This window comes from Miniopterus schreibersii (assembly GCF_964146895.1).
Source record: "Miniopterus schreibersii genome assembly, chromosome: 4".
In the NCBI taxonomy this organism is placed as follows: domain Eukaryota; kingdom Metazoa; phylum Chordata; class Mammalia; order Chiroptera; family Miniopteridae; genus Miniopterus; species Miniopterus schreibersii.
In genome coordinates this window covers 11,600,224-11,614,460 of record NC_138105.1, presented here as the reverse complement: position 1 = coordinate 11,614,460, position 14,237 = coordinate 11,600,224, and positions in this window count along the sequence as shown.

Sequence of the window (14,237 nt, the reverse complement as noted above, 5' to 3'; positions counted from 1 at the left end):
TGAAAGAGCCTCTGGTGGCACTCGAGCTGCATGAGGTGGGTTCTCAGTGAGTCATCAGGAGGGGCAAGTGGTGTTCACCAGATTAATACAGGATCAAACTCGATGCCAGTGCTGGGTCATCTAGCTGCCACCTGCTGGGTGCCCACAAACCTTTGTGAAGGGGCGGGGTCTCAGGGAGCCATCAGGGTGAGGTTAGCAGAGTTTATCAGGCCCAAACAGACCAAGATTTGACCACATGAAGGGAGGACTCTGCATTGGTCAGGCGTGTGAGGCAGGGAAAAATGGCCCTGCCCTAGAGCCACACAACTCAGTCTATCCAAGATTCTGCTGGGAGGCCAAGCTCAGCAGGGTGGGATTCCCAGGAGTCAGGAGGGTGGGGCTAGTGGATCTCCTGTGAAGGGCAGGTGCTGATCAGGCTGGGGAAATGTGGGAGGAGTGGCCTCTACCCCAGAACCACACAACTCAGTCTCCTGGATTCTGCCCAGACTTTGACAGGGCAAGGTCACTAGGAGTCAGGAGGTTGGGCCAATGGGAAACCAGGGGGTGGGACTAGCAGATCTTCCATGAGGGGGAGGTGCCAGCCAGGTTCATGGGAAAGTGGGGGGAATGGCCTCTGCCCCCAGACCTCTACATCCCAGCCCAGGCAGCTGACTCCTCAGAAGGACATGAGCTCCACAGGGTAGGATGACAGGGAATTCACAGGGTAAAGCTATTGCTTTCCCCCAGTCTGATGCTGGATGGAGGAGAGTGCTCCACCCAAGAAAGATGACCTCTACGGTGTGGGAGAGGGACTCAGCACAGGGGTCCTCGCTGCTGTCCCTTCAGCTGTCTCCCCTCCCTCCCTTGGCTGGAGCCCAGAAGTAAGAAAATGAGATTTTTGTGCATTGGCCCTTTAGGAGGGCACTTGTGTCTCTAGCAGACTTCTGTCCCTCTCTCTCTGGCAGACAGAATCCTGGCTGATTTTCACAGCCAGATGTTATATGGGTGTCTCTTCTCGGCTCTGCTGCTCTGGGCAGGGGAGCCCAGTTTGGGGTTAAGACTCCATGCTTCTCAGGGGGAACCTTTGCAGCTGAGATTTCCTTCTGGAATCTCACCTGCTGCCTGTGGGAGCGAGGTCAACTCTTTTCCCATCTCTGCCCTTCCTACCAGTCTCGATGTGGTTTCTTCTGTAAATCCTTGGTTATAGGACTTCTCTTCAGCTAGCCTTCAGTTGGTTATTCAGGTTGATTGTTCTATATTTTAGTTGTAATTCCAGTTTGGTCTTAGGAGAAGGTGAGTGTAATTTCCATCTACTCCACCATCATCTTGGATCTGCTGGGTTGAGGTCCTTCTGACAGCTAGTGGGTAGAGGCCAGGGATGCTGGAAAACATCCTTCAGTGCACAACACGGCCCCCTAACAAAGACTTATCTGGCCCAAAATATCAACCATACTGAGGTTGAGAACCCTGCTTTACATGTTGCTTTGGAGTATTTAGGCAAATAAAGGCCAAGAAGGGAGTGTCCTGAAGGTGTTATTCCAGAGGACTGTGAGGAAGGAGCCTGGACTTGCTTCTGTGGCAGAGGCTGGCAGGACCTGGCAGAGTTTCCCTGTGGGTGTGCTAGGGCCCCAGGAGAGGGCTCAGAGCCCTCTGGGGCCTTGGGAAGAACAGAACATTGGCTGGATCCATCCAGAAAGCATTGGGCCCAGTGGGAGGCCAGGTTGATACACTGTGAAGTGAGAACTTGTCAACCAAGCAAGAAGATTGGTGGGGACATTTGTGGGAAATCAAGTTTCCAGAAGAAGAGGAAGGAGCTGAGGACCCTAAGAGGAAGGAAGGTAGAAAAGCAGAAACACCCTCCTCCCATGAATTTGGGCTTTTGGGGCAGGCTTCCAAACCCAAGATGCTCTAGAATCTGCTGGCTATCATGACTCCCTGTACACTAACATCACCTGGGGACATTTTGAAAGTATTCATACCTCAGCCCCACCCCAGAGGCAGTTATTACATTAGTCTGGCTTAGGGCCCTAGTTCTGGAATTTTAAAAGTTCCTCCATGTATTCTCAGTTTAGAACCACTGATCTAATCCAAACATTGAACACCAAGATGCCTCCAGAGCCAGACAAGTAAAGGAAATGAGAGACAGACAGGCCCCACTCAGTAGGCAGCCTGTGCTCAGCTGTATAACCCACCGATGCCTTGTAGAAATCTGGGTTCGGTGTTGCCAAACCTTCCCGTTTTCCTGTTCTTTGTTTTTATTTTCTCAAGAAGCCTAAATTCCAGATTTTAAAAAAGTTAGCTCCAAATATCTTAAAATTCCATGCCAAACTAAACATGTATGCAAAACACATTAGCCCCTTGGGCTGTAATGTAGCAACCTCTGATCCAGTCCAGTGGTTTTCACACTTTTTTTTTTTTTAGCCACAGGAGGTTTTCTCCAAACAAGTAATTTGTGGAACTGTTATAGATTAAATAAATCCAAGCAGAACTTCAGCAGGAGCAGGGCAGTGACACACTCAGCCCCTCCTTCCAGCCCAGGTAGTCCTGTGGCTGCTCCTGAAAGAAGCCCCTCCTGCTCTGGGGAACCTCTCTGGTCCATTTACCAGGAGAGAAAACTGAGGCCCAGAAGAACACAGTCCCGGAGCAGAACCAGCCCCACGGAGCCATTTGGAAGTGTGCGTGGATGTTTGGAATTCTCACAGTGACAAAGCGAACACTACTGGCATTTGGTGGCTCGTGGCCAGGAATGTTAAACTTCTTGCAATGCCCGGGACAATAAAGAATCATCCCACACAAAATGCCGACAGCTCCCCACGGGGAAACACCAGATGAGGAAGCAGAGTCCCTGGGAGGGGACGGCAGCTGGCACGCTCACGGCAGGCAAGCGCACACTAGAACTCTGACCCCTGTCCCACAGGCTTGGGGACTCCATCTGCTATTCATAAGGAGAGGCCACTGGCCAGGCCAGGTTGGTTCTGCTCCAAAACACAGGGGAGAAAGCGATATTTTAAAATGAAAGCCAAGCAGCCTCCCTCAGTGGGGCAGCTACTATATAAAAGGCTAAGTGACAAATTTTGAGATGTGACCCTGGAAAAGGAGATGGGAGCTGTTGGGTGTCTGCAGCACAGTCAAGAGGCCAGCGATCGATCAGCACTGGGAGGAGGCAGAGTAGCTGAAGTGCTGGAGGCAGGGCTGTCCTGTCGCACAGGTTTGTTGGTCATATTGGTCATTTAATCCTTTGGCCAAAATATGCCAGGTTCAAAAATAGGATGTGGGGGCAGAAGGGGAAAGGAGGGTGTTCCCCGGCCCTCCCAGGAAAACCGAGCCAAAGGCGAGCTCATTCACTTATTTTTGTCACCACAATGCAGCATATCATGCAATTTCCCCGTTTATAAAGTCACTACTACAGAATCAGCGTCTCAGCCACGGGGCGAGGCAGAATTACCTTCATTTCGCAAGGAAGGTCAAGGGGGATTCCTACTCCCAGCTTGTCGTGTAGGCCAGCAGTCCTCACACCGCGGTGGCCATCAGAATCACAGGGGAACTCCATACAAACCCAGCAGGCCCTGTCCTAGGCTGAGGCCTGGCTCCTCGCTGCTCATCAGCACGCTGGGTGATTCTGATGCCCACCAACACCCAGCCACTCTACCCAGCTCACCGAGACGGGCCCACTGTCATAACAAAGCCAAATGACTGGGCTTCTAGACGCTCACTCTCCCAGCTGGTGATGGGGCAGAGACAACATCCAGTGTGTGCTCGTAAGCCGGCTCCCGGTGCGGGGGACCCCTGGTTTGTAGTGTGCCTGTTTCCACACGCTCGCTCCTACCATGGCCAATGTCAAGCTCCCAGCATGACATCATTGAGTGTGCCGTTGAGAAAGATGCACACAGCCCACTCCTAGGCAGTGTCAGCCAGCTGCAGCACATCTTCTGCGTCCCATCTCCCAAGTCGGGGATCTTTCCCCTAAAACATCCAGAGCTGGGACATGGGACAGGCTCGTGAGGGAAACAAGGAATACATGGTCTATGATGGCACCATTTTCAGGGGACAAGAATAGCAATTATGCAATAGACGTGACTTTGAATCCCAACTATTGGCTGTGTGACCTTGGATGAGACTAAAACCTCTCCATGCCTGAGATTCCTTATATTAAACTGGAGACAAGTACGCAGACCTCAAAGGGAGACCCGAAAGGCTGAAAGATACACATGTAAAATATGGGAGTGATCACTGGGCAGCTCGTGATCTTTAGTAAATGTGTGTGCTCCCCTCTCCTCTCTCATGTCCACATCTTTAGACTAGACACACCTATAACTCCTCCCATCTAGGTGGTTTGCTGGGGAATCAGAGACTCGAGGAGCGAGATTGCTTTGCTCAGCAAACCACAGCCAGTTACCCGGAGCCACCCTGCATTCTTGCCTCCTGACTCAACAGGTCAAGAAATTTGTCACCACACTACAGCCTCCCATCCCCACCCTCACCCCCAAAGTCCACGCAGGTTGGGTTCTGCGGACCATCCTGGAAACCACCCTGGGGACATTCTGCATTGCGCCTGCAGCGCAGTGACTTCGTCACGGTCACTGTCCATACAGACATCCCGACGGCGAAGTCCGCAGGCGTTGGTTTTGCTGAAGCCCAGGGCTCTGGCTCGGCCTGGCCCTGCAGAAGGCCGCTGTCGCCTTTCTGCCGCAGATGACGGAAACGCTGAAGCTACGGACGGTGCCTCGGCGTTCCCTTCCCTTCACACCCGCTGATGTGTTTTCCGTGTCTCTTGGCGGGCTCGATTTCCCCTGCTCCCCGAGCTCTTCCTCTCGGCTCCCCAGGGCTTCCCACAGCAAACCCCGCGGGCTTGGGCGGCGCTGCTGGGCCAGGCGACTGTGGCTGGGGCGCAGGGCCAGCCTCAGCTGCTCAGGTGGCCCTGGCATGCCTGCAACCTGCCCACGAGTTTGCTGTGCTGGACCCCAGCAAAGAACTTTTCTTCTATGCCTCAGTTCCTTTATCTTTAAAAATAACAACAATAATAGTATCTTTGTTTCACTATAGCCCCTTCGCCAGTGGATTCCTGTGTAATACCCATTACAACCTGTGAAGTAGGTAATACCCCAACGGTAAGCCAGACTGCAGCCCGGGGCTGCTCTCCCCAAGTCCAGAATATTCTGTCCCACCCCCTCCCTGGCTCTTCCATCAGGAGGAAGCTGGCTGTGACGTCGAGCCTTGGCTGTGACATCGAGCCTCGGCTGTGTTCTGCAGCGTAGGGCCGCCTCATTGGCTTCTCACCCGCACCCCTCGCCGCCCCCTCTTCCTGTGAAAACCCTTTGTTCCCTGAGAGCCCTGGGGCAGCTCCTGTGACCTTCACACAGCAACCAAAGGGTTAAGTGGAAGACATTCGCTCTTTAAATTCCCTCTCCGAATTCCTGGCTAGAAGAGGCCCCACAAAGAAATCAAAACATCACTAATCATCAGAGAGATGCAAATTCAAACCACAATGAGATACCACCTCACCCCTGTCAGAATGGCTCCATCAGTAAATCAACAAACAACAAGTGCTGGCGAGGGTGTGGGGAAGGGGGAGCCCTGGTGCACTGCTGGTGGGAGTGCAGACTGGGGCAGCCACCGTGGAAAACAGTATAGAGGTTCCTCAATATTTTTTAAATGGAGCTGCCTAATGACCCAGAGATTCCACTTCTGGGAATATATCTGAAGAAATCCCAAACACTAATTTGAAAGAATATGTGCACCTTTATGTTCATTTCAGGGTTATTTCCAATAGCCAAGATAAGGAAACAGCCCAAGTGCCCATCAGTGGCTGAGTGGATAAAACAGCTGTGGCACAGTTACACCGTGGAATACTACTCAGCCGTAAAAAAGAGTGAACTCTTACCATTTGTAACAGCGTGGATAACCTAGAGGGTATTATGCTAAGTGAAATAAGCCAGCCAGAGAAAGACAAATACCACATGATTTCACTTATGTGTGGAATCTAATAGACAATAGAAACAAACAAACAAAATAGAAACAGACTCACAGATACAGAGAGCAGGCAGACAGTTGTCAGAGAGGAGGGGGTTGGACGCTAGGTGAGAAAGGCGAGGGGTTAATTAAGCCATACAAATTGGTATTTACAGAATAGCCACAGGGATGTAGATGATAGCATAGGGAAAACAGTCAATAATACAGTCATCATGATAACTATGTGTGGGGCCAAGTGGGCACTTGGAGCAGCAGGGATAACACTCTGTAAAGTACATGATTTCCTAACCACGATGCTATACATCTGAAACTCATTCAAAATAATCTTGAATGTAAACTATAACTGAAAAATAAAAATAATAAAATAGATTTACAAAAAGGACATAAGTATCCCTATGTTCACTGCAGCATTATTTACAATAGTCAAGATATGGAAGCAACCCCAGTGCCCATCAGTAGACAAATGGGTAAAGCAGATGTGGTGCTTCTATACAATGGGCTATTAGTCAGTCACAAAAAAGAATGAAATCTTACCATTTGCAACAACATGAAAAGACCTAGAGGGTATTGTGCTGAGTGAAGTAAGCCAGGCAGAGAAAGACAAATACCATACGATTTCATGTACATGTGGAATCTAAAACAAAACAAAATAAAAACTGATTCATAGGTAGAGAGAACAAGCTGATCGCTGCCAAAGAGGAGGGGGTTAGGAAGATGTATGAAAAAAGTGAAGGGGAATAAGAGATACAAACTTTCAGTTATAAAATATGTCACAGGGATCTAGCGTACAGCACAGGAAATACAGGGTGGCGAAAAGTTGTTCGTATGGAAAATAATACAACTAATAAATAATAACACAGAAATAAACTCTGTTTTGCATACTCACAATTGTAAACCTACTTTTGTTCCCCCTTTTTATAGCCCATAGCATCATAGTAACTTTGTACGGTGACAAACGGGTACTAGACTTATCGCGGCGATCACATCATAAGGTATATAAATGTAGAATCACTACGTTGTAGACCTGAAAGTAAAATACGATTGTATAACAACTCTAAGGAAAGAAAAAAGAAGAGGCAGCTCGAATCTTCCGGCTCTTTTCTGTTTTTGTTGTTGTTGTTGTTTTGTGCACTTGTGTCCTGCCACCAAATACACTTTTTGGACGCAGGATATATTTTTTGCCTTTCTTTCAGCAGAAAGGTCAGGCAGAATGTAAGGTATTGGTGGGCTCCATTTAGGCTGACTGTGGACTACAGAGAGGACTGGCTCATCCCACTGAATTGCTGCTTTGGATCGTAAAGGTGAGGCTTAGAATCCAGAAAACATTTCAGGTGAGGGAGTTTCCCAGCAGGTCCCGAAACGCCCCCACCCCTGCCAAGCGCAGCCTTCTTGGGCCTCCAGTTGGCATTCATTTCTCCTCCCTGCCTCTGTTCTGCATTTCAGCCTTCTCTGTATCACTTACCTGGTTCTCTGGGTAGACTGTCAATTCTTCCAGTGAAAAGAGCATTTCTTAATCACAGCACCAACACCCAATACCTGATGATGATGATGATAGCAGCTTCTATTGATCAGGCTATTGAAACAATCTCTTATCCAACCTTGCATCAGCCTATTGAGATAAGCAGTGTTCCTATTCCCAGGTGAGTAACTTTCTAAGGGTTAGAAGAGAAGCAGCTAGGACTTCCAACCCAATCTTGCCTGATTTTCTAATTCCCAAGCTGGTGTCCCCAGTTTCTCGGATTTCCCGCCTCGCACCACGGCTGGGAGAATGGCCCTGCCCGAGGGAATTCCAGCCTTGCCTCACTAAGCGTCATCGCTGCCCCAACAGACAGAGCCCTCCCAAGATCACTTCACCCCAAACTTACTTCACTGGTGAGGGAATTAAAGCCAAAGAGGGGAAAGTGAGTCAACCCCGGGTGACCTGGCCGGCTGATGGCACAACAGCCAGCCTCACGCCATTTCCCTGCTGCCTCCAGTCCTCAGCCTCTCACTTTCCTAAAGAGTTTCGGAGGAACAGAATTGCTTGGTATTGGAGAGCTCCGGCAGGAAGAGCGTGTGGGCACAAATTCGTGCCATGCTTCACGATCAGGCTCTGTAGGACACCAGGGACACCCCGGCTTCCCTGCAGCTTTACTTTCCTGCAAAGTTGAGTGTAGACCAAACGCAGACTTTCCCATTCCAGTAAGTCGGCCCCTGGTGGGTGAGTCAGCCTGGCTCGCAGCTGGGAGCCTGTGCCACCGCTCTGTGCGCCCTGGCTGTCGGTTGACTGTATGTACATGAACTTCAGGACATACGTGATTATATACATACGCATACAGTGTACATTGCAGGCTGTTTAGCAGCCTCCCTGACCTCTACCCACTACATGCCAGTGGCACCTCTCTGACCCACACTGTGACAACCAGAAACGTTTCCAGACATTGCAAAATGTCCCCTGGAGGAAAACTGTCCCCTCCATTGGAAAACCACTAACTTTTCCTCCTGCTTCTCTTTGTCCTTTGGAGGAGAGGGGGCACCAACCGGTGAAGAGAACAAGCATCCGAAACTCCAGAGAGAATTTAAACCATAAGGACGCTCTGACCTGCGATTTGAAAATATCTGTATGGTTTCCATGTATCACATGCTTATTGTATCTGACGGTAGCTAAGTGATTTAGCTTTTGTTTCCAGGTTACAGATGAGAAAACTGAGGTTTGGTGTGGCTTATCTAAATAACCATGCAGCTAAGAATCTGCAGGGAAAAAGTCAGGATCAGGTCAGTGCCCTTCACCTCTGTGTGAGTGCTTGAACCCAGGAGGCCCAGTTCGTGCTGGGTGCGTGTTGTAATCTTGTGGGTGCTTGGGGCAGAAATATACCTTGAGAACCACTGTTTTGTGCAGTGACATCATTGGCTGGCTGTCCCAGAATCACTGAATATCATCAGGGTTGGAAAAGACCATCGGGACCGTCTAACCCAGTGAGATAGTCACCTGATCATCTCACACAAATCGGTGAGAAGCTCAAGTGTAGTGAGTACTCTGATGGAAAGCTGGTATGACTGGGAACAGGCCTCACCTGGGGTAAGAGAGGCTTGCCCAGGCCGTGGATGATAGAAGTCAGTGGGTAAAGAAAACAGGGGGACATTACAAGCAGAGAGATTCCTAAGGTGTCAGGAAAGCGGCAACTTGCCCCAGGCAGGGTCTGCAGAAGGATTTCTTAGGGTTGGCGGGAACTCGCTGCACAAAGGGACACGGGATATAGGGACTGGAAGTCCTGTGGGGGTGAGGTTGAGGGTGGGGAGAGTAGAGGTCATAAAATCACAGAACCCCATTCAATCCCATCTCTCATCTTATAGAGGAAGAAGCAGGCCCAGAGAAGGTACTTATTCCAGGACATGCTGCTAGGGGACTGCAAGAGGTGAAGTGACAACTCGGGGATCCCTCCTCTGCGTCACTGACAGTTCCAGGAAAGTGCCGCCTTTACCAGGCCCCCTGGCATTGCCCAATCCTCCTTCCTCCCAGGAGTCCTCCCCATCTTGGAACATTTCACTTTGCTGTCCTAATTCACCCTGAACATCGGACCAGGCCCCAGAAACTGTCACCCAGGAAAAGGGGAGTCTGTGCTCGGGCTCCATACTGGGTCGGCATTCAGGACCTCCCCAAATCACTCACGACCGTCGAGGTAGAAGTTACAAAATGTAGTCAACGGTTCAGATCTGACTCACAGATGTGTTTTGTTTGGCCACACAATGTTTTCAAATATTTTAAGAACGTATTGCCACCATTTAGAGATCAGATTTCACATAAAAATTCTAATTTCTAGCCTGCATGACAGTCGCCTGGAGCTGCTGCTTACCTCTCCCCGCTTTCCCCAGGTGCCCACCTGCTCACTCTGTTCCACCTGCCCACTCTGTTCCACCTGCCCAGTCGGTTCCACTTGCAACTCTGTTGCTGCAGCACGGCTTGCCTGCCCAGCCCTGCCCTGCCCCGCCTCGTAGCAGTCCTCAAGGATCTGTGGACGGTGACCTTGGAATGGCCTCTGGAGTCATCTGTCTGCAAGCCACTGGCCAATGCCAGTTCCTTCAGCTGTCGCCACTCTGATTCCAGCTGCAGTTTCCTCTGACCCGTCCCCCCCTTTCTGGCCACGCTCCCCTAGGTCCATGTCCTTCTTAAAGGGATGTATATTTATAAGCATAGCAATGCTACTGGAAGGGCTAACCCAGGCACAGCGTTGGAAGAGTCTTTAGATTATACATCGTTAGTTTTCAACCTGCCAACCAGGCCGGCAAGCGCAACGTCAACCGAATTGAAAGAAGCCTCATAACATACAAAGTTGTTTCTGTCTTATGGCTCTAGCCGAATAGAAGGACCTCAGGGGAGAACATCAAATCATTTCCTGAGGCTCTACACAGGCAGGCCCGGAACAATGCGGGAGGAATGACAGGCATCTGGAAACATTTTTTCACTTAGAAATATAAGCAGGGAGAAGAGTCTAAGGAAAATACTTGTAAAAGCCCTTATAAAATGACAGTGATCTACCTGGTTATTTGAAGTTACCGCTAGTTCTCTCTGCTCCCAGAATGAACCCAGCAGGACCCTTTTTTTTTTTTGCCTTTTGAGATTAAAACTGCACAGTTGGAAAGCAAGAAAAAGCATGTGCTATAAAAACAAAACCGACAACAGCAGAAAAAGCCCTGGCCTAGGAATCTGTTACGCTGGGACTCCTGGGAATTCTCAAGTAAGTCACTTAACTCTCTGGGCCTCAGTTTCTCATTTGTGCTGTGAGATTATTGAATCGGATTGGAGGTGCCACAAATTAGGACAGGGCACCCAAACCTTCAGTCGTTTGTGGACAGCACTCCCCAGCGTTTCCCCGGCCATTGATCATTAACTTAATGCTCCCTTTAAAACTGACCGCAGCTCTGGCCACAACTCTTTAACTTAGCCTCATCCCAAAACATTTACAAGAGAACAGATTTGATATGTTATGATTTTAGTGCATATGAAAATAAATACTCAGGAACTGAAATTTAAACCAATATGTCCCCACTTGCCACCGAAAATCATCTTGTTTGCATCCACTGCTTTGGGGACATCGGACTTTGGGTCCATGGAAGCCCTCGAATACCCTTAAATTATGTTCCAAGCTGTAACACAGCTTGTGCGGAGGGGGGATTTTTGTGGGGAGAGATTCTATAAATTTGCTGGGATTCTCAGATTTCGGTCTGTCCCATAAAAAAGCTGAAACCATTGCCTCCAGTTGGATTCCTAAGAACCGGCCGTATCTCTCTTGGGGACTGGGTGAGAGGAATGGTCTCTAAGTAGCCTGCGGGGGGGAGGGGGGGCGCTTTTCGGCAAATTTCCTCCCATTCTCTTTTGCTTTCTTTTTTAATGTTATTTTTTTAATTGCAGTTTACGTTGCATATTATTTTGTATTGGTTTCAGGCGCGCAGCATAGTGCTTAGATGAGCACATGCTTTACGAAGAGTTGCCCTGGTATTTCCACCTGGCACCGTACACAGTCATTGCAATATTATTGACTGTGCTCCCCGTGCTGTCCTTTGCATCCCCTCACTCCACTCTCCTTTCAAATGTCCCGATTGTCTAAGGAAATGCCATTCGGCTGCGACCAAGCGGGGTGGGGGTGGGGAGGGCTCCTCTGGGACCCGAGCCTGGGAATTCCACCTGCACGGCCTGGTCCTGGCTTCCTCTAAATCCAGGCAGGTTCGCCTTGGAGGTGCTGGACTGACACCACCCTGAGGAAGGAGCAGGGCTCTGCTTAAAGTGACTTTCGTAAACACTTGGCAAAAGCTCCCAAAGGCAGAATCACATGGAGCGCGGGTCAGCAGGTCGTTTCCCCTCGCAGGACTCCCCCAGGGACTCGGGAGGGAGTCCAGCTCTGCGGGATTGCCGCAGGGAGGGGTGGGGATCGTAAAGGCTCTCCCTCCAGCTCTGCTTTGCCCGCGGAACTCCCTGCTATTCCTGCACCTGCTGGCTTTGCAGCTCGCTGAATTTCCATATGCCTGACTTGAAGTGTTAAGTGGCTTTGATGGCCTGAGTATAGGAAAGACTCAGGAACTCTCTCTGGGGCTCAGAAGTGACAGTGGCTGCTGCTTCAAGCAGACAGAAACATGAACATATCAGACATCTCGCAGAGTGGCTTTGATCCTACCCTGTAGGAACTGGACAGGGAGCTTCCCAAGAAGAGGCACAGAGCTCATCAAAGAGCAGCTCACATGCAATTAATGTTGAATGAATGAATGAATGAGCAAATGAATAAATGAAAACTACTGCTCAGGGCAATAATGTATACCATACACAGGGATGGAAAAGGCAGTCAAGAAAAGCTTCATGTTAGTGGCAATATTTGAGTGAGGCCTTGGGGTCAGGCATGATTTTAACAGCACCATAGGCTATGCTATGATTTGGTTAAACACCGGGGCTCTGGAGTCTGGGGTGTGATTGGGTTTGAATTCTGACACTCCCGTGCCTTCCTGCAAATTCCTTAACCCCCCTGCCTGAGTGTCCTCACTTACAAAACAGGGATAAAGATGGTGTGTGAGCTTTAAACCGCAAAACCACATAGCCGCTTAGTAGAGAGGCTCCGCGAATCTTCGTGGTGGTCCTCAAGGGCACTGTGGTCATCACCAGAGAGCAAGGTGGGGAGGAGCCCCGGGGGTGTGGCTCGTAGGCTGGGCGTTGGCCACTGCTCTGGTGGGTTGCTGGTTGGATTCCTGGTAGTGGCACACGCTCCAGTTTCTGACTCAGTCCCCGGTGAGGGCCACATAGGAGGCAGCCAATCATGGTTTCACTTTCACATCAACGCTTCTCTCTTTCTCTCCCTCTCCCTTCTTCTCTCTCTGAAAATCAATTGAAAATATTTTTTAAAAAGAAAGTGGGAAGGGCATTCCTCGGGGAGAGACTTGAGTGACTGGAGCACGGAGGAGGCAGCCAGCTGGCCCACGATTTCCACGGCACAATCATCTCACCTGAGCTAATCTGGGCTAAAGCTCGCAATCCTGCTAACAGGCTTCCGAGAGGGCATTGCAGAAGGAGAGTCGAACCCCTAGCCCTTGGCAGCAGGCTCTGTTCTGAGTTGCCTGGTGGTCCAGCTCTGCATGTCCCCTTCTGACTGTGGGGCACTTGGCACCAGCACAGAGCCTCCCGGGTCCAGCCATGAGGAGCTCCTGCACCCACAGGCCCTGGAAGCAGATCCTTCTTGTGGCTGCATTTCCCTCAGAGAGAGCCCAACACAGAGGCCAGCAGTATCAAAGGAGTCGGGGTGCAGGAGGAGCCACAGGGTGGCCAGAGGCTGTTTTTGAACTTTTGCTACTGGGCGGGTCCCCTAGGCCTGCACCTCTCTGGAGCAGGCATCCCTGGGGCTGTGGATCCCGTGGGCCCTGTCCATTCCTCGTGTGTCTGTTGTCACCCTGCTCTGTATTCCTTCCTTGCATTGGTATTAGATCCTGGCAGTGAGTGTTGTACCTCTTGTATCGGGACAGTGTCAGCCACCCAGTAAACTCTCAGGGAATATTTGCCAAAAGTTGGAAGAATGCATGAGTGAGTATCCACAGCGCCTGCGCATAAAAGATGTTCCATAGATAGTGGTCAAATGGTGCGAGTTTGCCTCCCCCGCTGGGGCAAACGGATGAGGGTAGTGTGGGACGGGGAGGACTGTGTTCAGGGAGGCCTCCCTGGAGGTGGCTTTTGAGCTGGATCTTAAAAGATGGAGTGAAATTCCACAGGAAGGCTGAGCAGTGAGCATTCCAAGCAGAAGGAGCAGGGTCTTGGCAAGTGCTGGGAACATTTAGATTTGGGAACAGTTCAGCTTGGCTGGAGAGCTAACATATAAAGAGGAATTGCAGGAAGCTGTGCCCTGAGAAGTGTCCCCAGCATGGTGGAGCATCTCAAAGGCCACGTCAGAGAAGGGCAGCCTGCCTCCACCAGGCAGTGGAGAGCCAGCGACGGTCGTTAAGGAGGGAGTGGGGTGATCTGACCAATGCTTTGAGGACACTGATACCACAATGCCTCTCAGAGTGGGTCTGATGTGGGAGGGAGACAGAAACAATGATCTGAAGTGTGAACAGGGTTGAGTGGGTCATTGGATGTTGATTTAAAGCAATGAGCCGGGAAGGGGAGTTTCAGAGATGAAGTTTAAGTGCCTACAGGGCTGATGGAAACAGGGACTCGGACAGGTGGGTCCTGGAAATATCAGAGGGAACACTTGGTAAGTATATGATTTCCTAAGCACTATGTTGTACACCTGAAACCAACACTAAATAATCTTGAATGTCAACTGTAGTTGAAAGAG